Source organism: Triticum aestivum, chromosome 6D (genome assembly GCF_018294505.1).
Source record: "Triticum aestivum cultivar Chinese Spring chromosome 6D, IWGSC CS RefSeq v2.1, whole genome shotgun sequence".
Classification (NCBI taxonomy): Eukaryota; Viridiplantae; Streptophyta; class Magnoliopsida; order Poales; family Poaceae; genus Triticum; species Triticum aestivum.
The window spans coordinates 364636272-364653390 of NC_057811.1; positions in this window are offsets into that span (position 1 = coordinate 364636272).

Below are 17119 nucleotides of genomic sequence, written 5' to 3' on the forward strand. Positions count from 1 at the left end.
GTGCGGGAAGAGGACGCCGCGAGGCGGGCCGTCGGCTGGGCCTTTTGGCCCAGTCGGCGCGGGCGTCTATATATTTTTTTAAATAAGTTCCGCGAAGAAAAATGCATAGAAAAATAAATAAAAATCAGAAAAATATGAAATAAATTTTCCCCATCTAGTTAGAAAATCTATAATAGGGTGAACATTTTTAAAATCAAAAATAAATATTTTGAAAACATGCATAATTTTAAATGCAATAAAATTTACAAATAAAATCCAAATAAATTCCAAATAATGATTTTAACAATTTTCCTCCAGTATTTCAATATTTTTGGAGAAGTCATGTTTTCTCCTCTCGTTTATTTCAAGAATGAAATATTTTTCCGGAGAGAAAAATAATTAAAATCCCAATCCTCGTTTGAAAAATCAAATAAGAAAATTCGAGAAAATCCCCAACTCTCTCCGAGGGTCCTTGAGTTGCTTAGGATTTATCAAGGATTTTGTCAAAATGCAGTAAAACATGATATGCAAAGATGATCTATGTATAACATTCCAAATTGAAAATTTGGGATGTTATAGTGGGGGGAAAACTTGTTCTTCTTGGTCACGATCAGCTCAAAGAACACACGGTGCTAAAAATCATTCTTGAATCTTGGGTCATTTCCTGTACCTGTATTTGGCACATAGGGGAAATTCTGCCTGCGAGCCCAAAGTTCAGGCTTGGTCCACTTAGAGAGAGGAAGGTTCTTGACATTACGACCTCCTGGAAGAACATGTTCCACTGGGCTCTCATCTCCTTCTTCCTCAACATCATCATCATCATCAGATGCATCTGCAGGCTCTTCCTCAGAGTGATCATCATCCTGAGAATCATACTCATCCTCGGAATCATCAGAGGCTTCGATCACGGGCTTCTTCGACGCAGCATGACGAGCACGATTAGCATTCATAGAACTCTGCCCAATCCCATCTGATGGCTGACGAGAAGCTGCTACCAACCGATCTTCACCTGCCTTACTGCGCTTGCGACGAGCGGCCGCTACCTTGTCAGCGGAGTCTGAGAAACACAACCAACCAAACAGCACACGCAAAACGAATGAGTGCAAGTGCTCGAAGATATGGCATGGAGTGACACAAAACAAAAAATGGTCAGAAATCTCTGTACACCCCATGCGCACGGGGTCATACCACCATGGACACGGGGCCCCGTGCGCACAGTACAGGCCCGTGCACACGGGGGGTCTCCCAGCGGCAGCCACTTCCAGATCGAAATCTGGGAGTGAGTGTGCCTAGTTAAGCTATACTGATTTTCTACCCACGTTTTACTCTACATCACGAGAAAATGAGGACCGATCTAGAAAAATGGTGATCCCTTAGAAAGGAGAGAACCAATGGAGGAGAAAGGGATCGGATGGCATACCGGAGGAGGACCCCATCCTTGGAGAGATCCACGGAGAGGGACGGCTTCACGGTGCACGAAGGCGACGGCGGCGACCTGGAGGTTTTCTGGGGTGTGGGGAGGCAACTGGGTGGGAATGAACCCTAACCCCCCACGCCCCACCTCATTTAAGTCAGGAATTGCACACCCCATGCGCATGGGGATAAAAAGCCCGTGCACACGGGGACCCCGTGCGCACGGTACAAGCCCGTGGGCACGGGGTTACCCAGATGGTTTTGACAGTCAACTTCATATTGAGTTCCGGCTGGGTGTAGACCCTTACCAGAACTCAATATGCGTTCCCATCTCACTTTTGAACTCGTCGCAAGAGAAACCCTACTCTACTAGAAAGGTATATGAGTGGCACTTGCACTAGATGAAAAACTCCAAACCTCGAAACGACGAGAAATCACACGAGGAAAACAAAACTCAAGAGAGAGACAAAAGACGAACCAACCTCGAAGAGAGGGCGGTGGCCGTAGCCACCATGTTTTAGTTTACTTGGTATGGCATCGCGAAGATATGAACCTTGGGCCCAAGACCAATACTCATCTTTGAAGCACAAGTGTCATTTAAAAATGACGAATGTGAAAGGTTTTGTTCAATTTATGCACTAGTAGGATAAGATAGTTCATGAGTTGAACTAGCTACCCCTACATAGGTTCCCACATCCAAACAAGATATTACATGGGTATGTGTGTATGAGCAAGAGTTTCAACCCAAGTTACTTATATCCACGATATTTAGCTCATGCCTTAACTCGCGGAAGCTTGCTTCTTCAAGTGGCTTGGTGAAGATATCGGCTAGTTGATTCTCGGTGTTGACATGGAGTAATTCAATGTTTCCCTTGGCCACATGATCCCTAATGAAGTGATGTCGAATCTCAATATGCTTGGTCTTGCTGTGTTGAACGGGATTCTCGATGATCTTGATTGCACTTTCATTGTCGCACCAAAGAGGCACTTTGTCACATTTGACACCAAAATCCATCAAAGTTTGCCTTGATAACCCACAAGTATAGGGGATCAATTGTAGCCTCTTTCGATAAGTAAGAGTGTCGAACGAAACGAGGAGCTAAAGGTAGAACAAATATTCCCTCAAGTTCTATCGACCACCGATACAACTCGACGCACGCTTGACGTTCGCTTTACCTAGAACAAGTATGAAACTAGAAGTACTTTGTAGGTGTTTTTGGATAGGTTTGCAAGATAATAAAGAGCACGTAAATAAAAACTAGGGGCTGTTTAGATAAAGACACAATAAAGTAAATATAGCGAGTGCGGAAAAGTGGTGGTAGGAGTTGCGAAATTGTCCCTAAGCAATTGACTACTTTACTAGACCGATAGCAAGTTTTATGTGGGAGAGGCCACTGCTAGCATGTCATCCCTGACTTGGAATTCTATGCACTTATGATTGTAACTATTAGCAAGCATCCGCAACTACTAACGTTCATTAAGGTAAAACCCAACCATAGCATTAAGTTATATTGGTCACCCTTCAATCCCGTATGCATCAATTCTATGCTAGGTAGAAGCTTCTGTCACTCTTGCCCTCCAATACATAGTCCTATCAACATACAACTAACCCTATGGTGTGATCCACGCACGCGCTCATATGATGGGCACCAAAGGACAGCAACATAACCACAAGCAAATTAAATCAATCATAGCAATTCATCAACCACCGATAGGACAACAAAAATCTACTCAGACATCATAGGATGGCAACACATCATTGGATAATAATATGAAGCATAAAACACCATGTTCAAGTAGAGGGTACAGCGAGTTGCGGGAGAGTGGACCGCTGTAGATAGAGGGGGAAGGTGATGGAGATGTTGGTGAAGATGGCGGAGGTGTTGGTGAAGATCGCGGTGATGATGATGGTGGCCACGGCAGCGTTCCGGCACCACCGGAAGAGAGGGGGAGAGGGGCCCCCTTCTTCTTCTTCTTCCTTGACCTCCTCCCTAGATGGGAGAAGGGTTTCCCCTCTGGTCCTTAGCCTCCATGGCATGGGAGGGGCGAGAGCCCCTCCGAGATTGGATCTGTCTCTCTGTATCTCTCTGTTTCTGCGTTATGGTATTCTGCCCTCACACTGTTTCTTATATATCCAGAGATCCGTAACTCCGATTGGATTGAAACCTTCGCCAAGATTTTTTTTCCGAAAATGAGGGGCCCACGAGGGTCAGGGGCGCGCCCCCTGCCTCGTGGCCACCTCGGGCACTGATAATCCCCAAGTGCAGGGAATCATCGTAGCAATTTCCAAAGGTGGAAGTGATAAGTATGGAGTGTCAAACCCACAAGGAGCTAAAGGTAAGATCAATATTCTCTCAAGCCCTATCTGCCACTGATACGACTCTACGTACACCGAACATTTGCTTCCAACTAGAAACGAGAAATAAAACTGCATTGTGGGTATGAAGAGGATAACTTTGCATGATATCGGAGAGCTAAAATATAAAAGTAGTTGTTGTTATCATAAAGTTAGAATATACTACTAAATATTATAAATAGCGAGTGTGGAATAATGATGGATCGGTGTGCGGAATTGTCCTAGTCAATTGTTAAAAAGACCAATAGTCGTCATTGCATTTCCATATGAGGGAGAGGCATAAGCTAACATACTTTCTCTACTTGGATCATATGCACTTATGATTGGAACTCTAGCAAGCATCCGCAACTACTAAAGATCATTAAGGTAAAACCCAACCATAGCATTAAAGCATCAAGTCCTCTTTATTCCCATACGCAACAACCCCCTTACTCGGGTTTGTGTTTCAGTCACTCACCAACCCACTATAAGCGAATCATGAACGTATTGCAACACCCTAAAGCGGGAATCCCTCACGCTTGCGCGACATGGATGGCACCATAGGACAGCACCAAAATAAAACATACAACTCGTACCAATCTAGATCATCAGTCAACCCAAAGACAAAGGATATCTACTCAAAACATCAAAGGATGGCAACACATCATTGGATCTTAATATGTGGCATAAAGCACCATGTTCAAGTAGGGATTACAGCGGGGTGCAGGAGAGTGGACCGCGTAAAAGAGATGAGGATGGTGATGATGATGGTGATGTTGATGAAGATGATCACCGCGGCGATGATTCCCCTCTCGATGGCACTCCAGCGCCACCGAGAGAGGAGGAGGAGAGGTTCTCCCCCTTGTGCCTCCCTCTGGTCCTTGGCCTTCATGGCGATGATGGCCCCTCCGGGATCCTCCTCCATGGCCTCCGGTGATGATGGCCCCCTCCGGCAGGGTGCCAGAGAGGGCCTAGATTGATTTCTCGTGGCTACAGAGGCTTGCGGCGGCGGAACTTCCGATCTAGGCTTCTTTCTGGAAGTTTGGGTATATATGAGAGGTGTTGGCGTCGACAACAAGTCAGGGGGTCTCCGGGCTGTCCACGAGGCAGGGAGGCGCGCCCCCACCCTCGTGGGCAGCCCGGGACTCTTCTGGCCCAGCTCTTTGACTCCTTGGCCTTCTTCTGGTCCAAAAATAAGCTTCGTCAAGTTTCAGGTCAATTGGACTCCATTTGGTTTTCCTTTTCTGCGATACTCTAAAACAAGGAGAAAACAGAAACTGACACTGGGCTCTAGGTTAATAGGTTAGTCCCAAAAATCATATAAAATAGCATATAAATGCATATAAAACATCCAAGATGGATAATATAATAGCATGAATACTTCATAAATTATAGATACGTTGGAGACATATCAGCATCCCCAAGCTTAATTCCTGCTCGTCCTCGAGTAGGTAAATGATAAAAATAATAATTTATGAAGTGTGAATGCTAGCAGGCGCACAAGTTTGATCAACAATAATTTCAATCACCTTTTCTAGCATCATTATATGTCATAACAGTAGCTCATCTCATAAAACTTTTCATGATCAAGTAACAAGCTATTCACATGTTAAAGTATAGATCATAAACTTTCTTGAAAACTAACAAACAATATTCTCAGTCATCAAACAATTGCAATTCATCTTATTTTCAGGAAGGGTCTATGTCAAAGCTTTGATTCAGCAAACTCCACATACTCAACTATCATTTAATCTTTCACAATTTCTAACACTCACGTGATATTTATGGGTTCAAAGTTTTAATCGGACACAGAGAAAGATAGGGGCTTATAGTCTTGCCTCCCAACCTTTTACCTCAAGGGTAATGTCAACAATAATAACTCATGAAAACCTACATCCAAGTGGATATATATATCCGGATCACTCCAACACAAAAGTGCTTGCCAAAGGAAAAAAGTGTAAAAAGGAAAGGTGATGATCACCATGACTCTTGTATAAGGGTAGAAGGTAAAAGTAAAAGATAGGCCCTTCGCAGAGGGAAGTAGAGGTTGTCATGCACTTTTATGGTTGGATGCACAAAATCTTAATGCAAAAGAACATCACTTTATATTGCCCCTTGTGATAAAGACCTTTATTATGCAGTCCGTCGCTTTTATTTCTTCCCTATCACAAGTTCGTATAAAGCTTATTTTCTTCGCACTAATAGATCATACATATTTAAGGAGCAATTTTTATTGCATGCACCAATGACAACTTACTTGAAGGATCTTACTCAATCCTTAGGTAGGTATGATGGACTCTCATGGCAAAACTGGTTTAAGGGATGTTTGGAAGCACAAGTAGTATTTCTACTTGGTGCAAAGAATTTGGCTAGCATGAGAGGGAAAGGCAAGCCCAACATGTTGGATGATCCAAGACAATATAACGTTTCGGATATAGGAAAACATAACCCATTAAGTTGTCTTCCTTGTCCAACATCAACCTTTTAGCATATCATATTTTAATGAGTGCTCACAATTACAAAAGATGTCCAAGATAGTATATTTATATGTGAAATCTCTCTTCGTTCAATATTCTTTCATGAATTGTTCAAGTGACCAATTCTGCGTTTGCTAACTTTCAATAAGTTTACTACCTATACTTATTATGTGTGAAGTCATTACTCCCCATGTTATAAGCATATGAAACATATATAAATTCAGATTTATGATATTCAATTCATTCAACCATTTACTCATAGGATATATGTGAAGCACGTGAGTAAATGACAAACTACTCCAAAAAGATATAAGTGAAGAACACTGAGTAGTCAAATAAGTAACTAGCCATGGGAGAATTCTTTTTCATTCAAGATTTCAGATCCAATGATTTTATTCAAACAGCAAGTAAAATTGAAAATACGCTCCAAGCAAAACTCATATCATGTGATGAATAAAAATATAGCTCCGAGTAAGGTATACCGATAGTTTTGAAGACGAAAGAGGGGATGACTTCCAGGGCATCCCCAAGCTTAGGCGCTTGAGTCTTCCTTGAATATTACCTTGGGGTGCCTTGGGCATCCCCAAGCTTAGGGTCTTTCCACTCCTTATTCTCCTCATATCGATATCTCACCCAAAGCTTGAAAACTTCAATCACACAAAACTTAACGAAACTTCGTGAGATAGGTTAGTATGATAAAGAGTAAACCATTCACTTTGGTACTGTCAAAGACAAGGTTCATAATTGTTCCCACACAATGTCTACTGTACCATATCCTTTCTACAATTTATATTGAGAAATATAAGCCATAGAAACTAGAAAACAAGCAAACTATGCAATGAAAACAGAATCTGTTAGAAACAGAACAATCTGTAACGATCTAAACAGCAACCATACTTCTTCTACTCCAAAAATTATGAAATAAATTGGTGGACGTGAGGAATTTGTCTATTAATCTTCTTCAAAAAGAATCAACTCAAAATCACTCTTCTGTAAAAAATGGTAGCTAATCTCGTGAGCGCAAAGTTTCTGTTTTTTACAGCAAGATCACATTAACTCTCACCCAAGTCTTCCCAAAGGTCTTACTTGGCACTTTATTGAAAAAAAGCTATAAAACATGATTACTACAGTAGCTTAATCATGTAAACACACAAAAACAGTAAGGGTAAATATTGGGTTGTCTCCCAACAAGCGCTTTTCTTTAATGCCTTTTAGCTAGGCATGATGATTTCAATGATGCTCACATAAAAGATAAGAATTGAAACATAAAGAGAGCATCATGAAGAATATGACTAACACAGTTGAATCTAACCAAGTTCCTATGCCTAGGGATTTTGTGAGCATATAATTTATAGGAACAAGAATCAACTAGCATAGGAAGGCAAAACAAGTATAACTTCAAAACTTTAAGCACATGGAGAGGAAACTTGGTATTATTGCTACTCCTACAAGCATATATTCCTCCCTCATAATAATTTTCAGTAGCATCATGAATGAATTCAACAATATAAACATCACATAAAGCATTCTTTTCATGATCTACAAGCATAGAAATTTTCTACTCTCCACATAAGCAAAATTCTTCTCATTCGGAATAGTGGGATCACTAATTCCTAAAGTTGACACTCTTCCAAACCCACTTTAGACGACAGTATTATTCATACTCCAAAAGATATAAGTGAAGTGCATGGAGCATTCTACAATTAATATAGACTAACCAATATCCAAGCTCAAAATATATAAGTGAAGCACACGAAGCATTCTATAAAACCATACTCAAATGATTTAAGTGAAGCACAAAGAGCAATTCTATAAGATCATACTTAAAAGATATAAGTGAAGCACATGAAGTATTCTATAAATAAAATGAAGGACTATCTCATACTATCATGGTTCTTAAACAAAAACACAAAGGACACAAATCATGTGAACAAAACAAAAACCGAGGTATACCGATATTTGTTGAAGAAGAAAGATGGGATGCCAACTGGGGCATCCCCAAGCTTGGATGCTTGAGTATCCTTTGAAATATTTACTTGGGGTGCCTTGGGCATCCCCAAGCTTGAACTCTTGCCTCTCTTTATTCTTCTCATATTGATAGCTCCTCGATCTTCGAACACTTCATCCACACAGAACTTTAACAAAAACTTGTGAGATCCGTTAGTATAACAAAGCAAGTCACTACTATAAGTACTGTTGCAAACCAATTCATATTTTGTTTTTGCATTATAGATACTGTAATATAACTTTTCCATGGCTTAATCCACTGATAGAAATCGATAGTTTCATCAAAACAAGCAAGCAATGCATCAAAAACAGAATCTGTCTTAAACAGGACAGTCTGTAGTAATCTGGAAGTTTAGCAAACTTCTGTAACTCCAAAAAATATGAAATAAATTTGAAAATTTGAAAAATTTGTACAGAAGTAATGTGAAAAAAGTTTCAGACCCATTTGACCTTCCAGTAAAAAATGTAAAATCACACACTAAAACCAAAGTTTCTGTTTTTGTTCTGCACATAGTAAACAAGCAATCTAATCATCCTAAAACCAAAGCTTGGCACATTATTTTTATAATACAATGGATATACACAAGGGGATAATTATTTACAGAGAAAATTCCATGAAAAATTCTACATTGTTTCCGCGAGCATGAACACAAGTGCACAAGGTCGACCCTCACTTCTTCAATGCATAACTTTCCAATCACTTCTCTTTTTTGAAAAACTTTTTAGGCATGAGAGGCAAGTAATTTTTTTTGTATTTCATTCTTAAAAAAAATATGTTTCACCCACAACTAAACAGAAACCAAAAGGAAAAACAAAATCTACTTAGTGAAGAAAGCAAACAAGCACACACGAGAATATCAACCCCACGCTGTTGCTCCCCGGCAACGGCGCAAGAAAAGAGCTTGATAATCCCCAAGTGCAGGGAATCATCGTAGCAATTTCCAAAGGTGGAAGTGATAAGTATGGAGTGTCGAACCCACAAGGAGCTTAAGGTAAGATCAATATTCTCTCAAGCCCTATCTGCCACTGATACGACTCTACGCACACCGAATGTTTGCTTCCAACTAGAAACGAGAAATAAAACTGCGTTGTGGGTATGAAGAGGATAACTTTGCATGATATCGTAGAGCTAAAATATAAAAGTAGTTGCTGTTATCATAAAGTTAGAATATACTACTAAATATTATAAATAGCGAGTGTGGAATACGGATGGATTGGTGTGCGGAATTGTCCTAGGCAATTGTTAACAAGACCGATAGTCGTCATTGCAATTTCATATGAGGGAGAGGCATAAGCTAACATACTTTCTCTACTTGGATCATATGCACTTATGATTGGAACTCTAGAAAGCGTCCGCAACTACTAAAGATCATTAAGGTAAAACCCAACCATAGCATTAAAGCATCAAGTCCTCTTTATTCCCATACGCAACAACCCCCTTACTCGGGTTTGTGTTTCAGTCACTCACCAACCCACTATAAGCGAATCATGAACGTATTGCAACACCCTACAGCGGGAATCCCTCACGCTTGCGCGACACGGAGGGCACCATAGGACAGCACCAAAATAAGACATACAACTCGTACCAATCTAGATCATCAATCAACCCAAAGACAAAGGATATCTACTCAAAACATCAAAGGATGGCAACACATCATTGGATCATAATATGTGGCATAAAGCACCATGTTCAAGTAGGGATTACAACGGGGTGCGGGTGAGTGGACCACATAAAAGAGATGAGGATGGTGATGATGATGGTGATGTTGATGAAGACGATCACCACGGCGATGATTCCCCTCCCGATGGCACTCCGGCGCCCCTGAGAGAGAGGAGGAGAGGTTCTCCCCCTTGTGCCTCCCTCTGGTCCTTGGCCTTCATGGCGATTATGGCCCCTCCGGGATCCTCCTCCATGGCCTCCGGTGATGATGGCCCCCTCCGGCAGGGTGCCAGAGAGGGCCTAGATTGATTTCTCGTGGCTACAGAGGCTTGCGGCGGCGTAACTTCCGATCTAGGTTTCTTTCTGGAAGTTTGGGTATATATGAGAGGTGTTGGCGTCGAGAACAAGTCAGGGGGGGGTCTCCGGGCCGTCCACGAAGTAGGGAGGCGTGCCCAGGGGGGTGGGCGCGCCCCCCACCCTCGTGGGCAGCCCGGGACTCTTCTGGCCCAACTCTTTGATTCCTTGGCTTTCTTCTGGTCCAAAAATAAGCTCCATCAAGTTTCAGGTCAATTGGACTCCGTTTGGTTTTCCTTTTCTGCGATACTCTAAAACAAGGAGAAAACAGAAACTGGCACTGGGCTCTAGGTTAATAGGTTAGTCCCAAAAATCATATAAAATAGCATATAAATGCATATAAAACATCCAAGATGGATAATATAATAGCATGAATACTTCATAAATTATAGATACGTTAGAGACGTATCAGGCACCGTCTCGCGTTGATTCTTCCTCCCATATTTCCCAAATATTCCAAAAATATTCTCCGTCCGTTTTTATTCCGTTTGGATTCCGTTTGATATGGGATTTCTGCGAAGCATAAAACATGCAACAAACAGGAACTGGCACTGGATCAATATGTTAGTCCCAAAAATAGTATAAAAAGTTGCCAAAAGTATATGGAAGTTGTATAATATTGGCATGGAACAATCAAAAATTATAGATACGACGGAGACGTATCAGCATCCCCAAGCTTAATTCCTGCTCGTCCTCGAGTAGGTAAATGATAAAAAAGATAATTTTTGATGTGGAATGCTACCTAGCATAATCTTGATCACATAATCTAATCATGGCGTGAATATTAAGACACGAGTGATTGAAAGCAATAGTCTATCATTTGACATAAAAACAATAATACTTCAAGCCTACTAATAAAGCAATCATGTCTTTTCAAAATAACATGGCCAAAGAAAGTTATCCCTACAAAATCATATAGTCTGGCTATGCTCGATCTTCACCACACAAAATATTCACATCATGCACAGCCTCGATGACAAGCCGAGCAACTGGTTCATACTTTTTAACGCGCTTCAGCTTTTTCAACCCTCACGCAATACGTGAGCGCAAGCCATGGACATAGCACTATAGGTGGAATAGAATATGATGGTGGGGGTTATGTGGAGAAGACAAAAAAGGAGAAAGTCTCACATCGACGTGGCTAATCAACGGGCTATGGTGATTCCCATCAATTGATGTCAATGTGAGGAGTAGGGATTGCCATGCAACGGATGCACTAAGAGCTATAAGTGTATGAAAGCTCAAACTGGAAACTAAGTGGGTGTGCATCCAACTTGCTTGCTCAAGAAGACCTCGGGCATTTGAGGAAGCCCGTCATCGGAATATACAACCCAAGTTCTATAATGAAAATTCCCACTAGTATATAAAAGTGATAACTCAAGAGACTCTCTATATGAAGAACATGGTGCTACTTTGAAGCACAAGTGTGGTAAAAGGATAGTAGCATTGCCCCTTTTTCTCTCTTTTTTTGCGGGCTTCTTTGGCCCCCCCTTTTTTGGGCAATGCTCTAATAATGATGATCATCACACTTTTATTTACTTACAACTCAATATTACAACTCGATACTTGAACAAAGATATGACTATATGAATGCCTCCGGCGGTGTACCGGGATGTGCCATGATCTAGCGTAGCAATGACATCAAAAAAACGGACAAGCCATGAAAACATCATGCTAGCTATCCTACGATCATGCAAAGCAATATGACAATAAATGCTCAAGTCATGTATATGATGATGATGGAAGTTGCATGGCAATATATCTCGGAATGGCTATGGAAATGCCATGATAGGTAGGTATGGTGGCTGTTTTGAGGAAGATATAATGAGGCTTATGTGTGAAAGAGCGTATCATATCACGGGGTTTGGATGCACCAGCGAAGTTTGCACCAACTCTCGAGGTGAGAAAGGGCAATGCACGGTACCGAAGAGGCTAGCAATGATGGAAGGGTGAGAGTGCGTATAATCCATGGACTCACATTAGTCATAAAGAACTCATATACTTATTGCAAAAGTTTATTAGCCCTCGAAGCAAAGTACTACTACGCATGCCCCTAGGGGGGTAGATTGGTAGGAAAAGACCATCGCTCATCCCCGACCGCCACACATAAGGAAGACAATCAATAAATACCTCATGCTCCAACTTCGTTACATAACGGTTCACCATACGTGCATGCTACGGGAATCACAAACTTCAACACAAGTATTTCTACAATCCACAACTACCCACTAGCATGACTCTAATATCACCATCTTTATATCGCAAAACTATTGCAAGGAATCAAACATATCATATTCAGTGATCTACAAGTTTTATGTAGGATTTTATGACTAACCATGTGAATGACCAATTCCTGTCAACTCTCTAAATAGATATAAGTGAAGCAAGAGAGTTTAATTCTTTCTACAAAAGATATGCCCATGCTCTAACAAATATAAGTGAAGCAAAAGAGCATTCTACAAATGGCGGTTTTCTATGTGAAGAGAAACATGCAATCCAAACTTCAAATGATATAAGAGAAGCACATGAAGCATTCTATAAAGCCATACTCAAAGAATATAAGTGAAGTGCAATGAGCATTCTATAAATCAACCAAGGACTTTCTCATACCAGCATGGTTCATAAAAGAAAAGTGAAAACTAAATGCAAAAGACGCTCCAAGATTGCACATATCGCATGAATGAAACGAATGCGAAAACATACCGATACTTGTTGAAGAAAGAGGGGATGCCTTCCGGGGCATCCCCAAGCTTAGATGCTTGAGTCTCCTTGAATATTTACTTGGGGTGCCTTGGGCATCCCCAAGCTTGAGCTCTTGCCTCTCTTCCTTCTTCTCACATCGAGACCTCCTCGATATTCGAACACTTCATCCACACAAAACTTCAACAGAAAGCTCGGTAAGACCCGTTAGTATAATAAAGAAAATCACTACTCTAAGTACTGTTGCAAACCAATTCATATTTTGTTTTGGCATTGTAGCTACTGTAATATAACTTTTTCATGTCTTAATCCACTGATATAAATCAATAGTTTCATCAAAACAAGCAAACTATGCATCAAAAACAGAATCTGTCTAAAACAAAACAGTCTGTAATAATATGAACATTCACCATACTTCTGATAGTTGAACAATTCTGCCAAAATTAGGAAAAATAAACGATTTGTATAGAAAGACAGTGCAAAATGTTTTAGAACCATTTGACGTTCCAGTAAAAAATGTAAAATCGCGCACTACAGACAAAGTTTCTGTCCTGCACCACACAAACCAACAATCATTGTAAACATCCTAAAGGCAAACCTTGGCACATTATTTTTATAATACAATGAAATTGTACAAGGGGATAATTATTTTTGTTGGAAATTTTCTGTAATCAAGATTCACAAAGTTTCCGTGAGCATGAACAAAGTTCAAGGCTAGCTCCCACTTCAACAATGCTTGTCTTTCTCACTTTCACTTTCCTTTTCGAAAAGTTTCGGGTTCCCCTCTTTATTTTTTTGTTTTTAAACTATATAAAAGCACTCAACACAAATAAATGACTCTCTAAAACTTCCGGGTTGTCTCCCTGGCAGCGCTTTCTTTAAAGCCATTAAGCTAGGCATATAGTGCTCAAGTAATGGATCCACCCGGATCCCAAGGTATATCAAAGCCAATTTTAATTAGCAATGATTTGGCATTTAGTAGTGAGCACAAGGCAACATATATCATGCAATTATGAAGTCTAACTCTCTTCCTATGCATCGGCATGTCATAAAAAACAATTCATGCACACATAGTAAAGGCCAATGCATAGTATAAACAGTTTCTTGCAATTTTACCATGTTGGAAGCATAGAGAGGTGGAGATATAGTTCCTCTCTCATAATAGTTGCAAGTAGGAGCAGCAAGCACATGCATATTATATTCATAAAAATCATCATGTGTATTAGTAAAAGGCAACCCATCAATATAATCCTTAATAAGCACAAACTTCTCCGATATAGTGTAGTTTGGAGAATTCAAAAAGATAATAGGACTATCATGCATGGGTGCAATAGCAACAATTTCATGTTTAACATAAGGAACTATAGCAAGTTCATCTCCATAAGCATAATTCATATTGGCATCTTGGCCACAAGCATAGCAAGCATTGTCAAAAAGGGATATTTCAAGAGAATCAACGGGATCATAACAGTCATCATAGCAATCATCCTTCGGTAAGCACGAAGGGAAATTAAACAATGTATGAGTTGAAGAGTTACTCTCATTAGAAGGTGGGCATGGGTGATCAATCCGCTCTTCCTCCTTTTGTTCTTCGCTCTCCTCCTCATCTTTTTCATCCAATGAGCTCACAGTTTCATCAATTTCTTCTTCCATAGACTCCTGCAAAATATTAATCTCTTCTTGGAAAGCGGATACTTTCTCAATAAATGCATAAATATCGGCATTGTATTCATAATTCTCATAGAAATATTTAAGGATAGCTAAATTTTCAGGTCTATAAACAGCATCATAAAGGTTTTCACACTCTTTAAACAAAGATTCAATTTCATAAGCACCCATAAAAGCAACAAATTCTTCTATTTGTTCCACATCATAGTAATCACATATACCTCTAGCATAAGAAGCCAAGGTTTCATTATCATTAAATTTGCATGAAAAGGGAAGGTGTGGAGACTTCATCCTAGAGCAACAAGTATAATCATATCTCAAGCATAGTTGCCTAGCATACCACTTCAACATATAAATTTGATCCCATAATTGTTTCCCTTTTTGAGTCAAGCGATAATCCCTTAAGTACTCACGTTGGTCCAACGTGTCTCCCATTACATAATTGAATGAGGTTTTCTCGGGATTATCAAAGTAGTACATAATATTTTTCACATAATGGTCATCGAGGGTTTTAGGAGGTTCCCCATCTCCATGAGTAGCAAGTACACCTAATTTTTTTGGTATTTCGTGTTCGATATCCATAACTAAAGATAAAGAACAACTAAGAATAGCAAATAAAAATTACTTAGTGATAAAGCAAACAAGCACACACGAGAATATTCACCCCCCGCTATGACTCCCCGGCAACGGCGCCAGAAAAAGGTCTTGATAACCCACAAGTATAGGGGATCAATTGTAGCCTATTTCGATAAGTAAGAGTGTCGAACCCAACGAGGAGCTAAAGGTAGAACAAGTATTCCCTCAAATTCTATCGACCACCGATACAACTCTACGCACGCTTGACGTTCGCTTTACCTAGAACATGTATGAAACTAGAAGTACTTTGTAGGTGTTTTTGGATAGGTTTGCAAGATAATAAAGAGCGCATAAATAAAAGTAGGGGCTGTTTAGATAAAGACACAATAAAGTAATATAGCGAGTGCGGAAAAGTGGTGGTAGGAGTTGCGAAATTGTCCCTAAGCAATTGACTACTTCACTAGATCGATAGCAAGTTTTATGTGGGAGAGGCTGAAGGAAATATGCCCTAGAGGCAATAATAAAGTTATTATTTATTTCCTTATATCATGATAAATGTTTATTATTCATGCTAGAATTGTATTAACCGGAAACATGATACATGTGTGAATACATAGACACACAGAGTGTCACTAGTATGCCTCTACTTGACTAGCTCGTTGATCAAAGATGGTTATGTTTCCTAGCCATAGACATGAGTTGTCATTTGATTAACGGGATCACATCATTAGGAGAATGATGTGATTGACTTGACCCATTCCGTTAGCTTAGCACTCGATCATTTAGTATGTTGCTATTGCTTTCTTCATGACTTATACATGTTCCTATGACTATGAGATTATGCAACTCCCGTTTACCGGAGGAACACTTTGTGTGCTACCAAATGTCACAACGTAACTGGGTGATTATAAAGGTGCTCTACAGGTGTCTCCGAAGGTACTTGTTGGGTTGGCGTATTTCGAGATTAGGATTTGTCACTCTGATTGTCGGAGAGGTATCTCTGGGCCCTCTCGGTAATGCACATCACTTAAGCCTTGCAAGCATTGCAACTAATGAGTTAGTTGTGGGATGATGTATTACGGAACGAGTAAAGAGACTTGCCGATAACAAGATTGAACTAGGTATTGAGATACCAACGATCGAATCTCGGGCAAGTAACATACCGATGACAAAGGGAACGACGTATGTTGTTATGCGGTTTGACCGATAAAGATCTTCGTAGAATATGTGGGAACCAATATGAGCATCCTGGTTTCGCTATTGGTTATTGACCGGAGATGTGTCTCGGTCATGTCTACATAGTTCTCGAACCCGTAGGGTCCGCACGCTTAACGTTTCGATGACAATTATATTATGAGTTTATATGTTTTGATGTACCGAAGGTTTTTCGGAGTCCCGGATGTGATCACGGACATGACGAGGAGTCTCGAAATGGTCGAGACATACAGATTGATATATTGGAAGCCTATGTTTGGATATCGGAAGTGTTTCGGGTGAAATCGGGATTTTACCGGAGTACCGGGAGGTTACCGGAACCCCCCGGCAACATAATGGGCCTTAGTGGGCCTAGGTGGAAGAGAGGAGAGGCGGCTAGATCTGGGCCGCGCGCCCCTCCCCCCTAGTCCGAATAGGACAAGGAGAAGGGGGCGGCGCCCCCCTTCCTTCTTCTCCCTCTCCTCTTTCCCCTTCCCAAGTCCTAATCCAACTAGGAAAGGGGGGGGGGTCCTACTCCCGGTGGGAGTAGGACTCCTCCTGGCGCGCCCCAAGGCTGGCCGCACCTCTCCCCTTTGCTCCTTTATATACGGGGGCAGGGGGCACCCCATGGACACAACAATTGATCTCTTGATCTTTTAGCCGCGTGCGGTGCCCCCCTCCACCATAGTCCACCTCGATAATACTGTAGCGGTGCTTAGGCGAAGCCCTGCGTCGGTAGAACATCGTCACCACGCC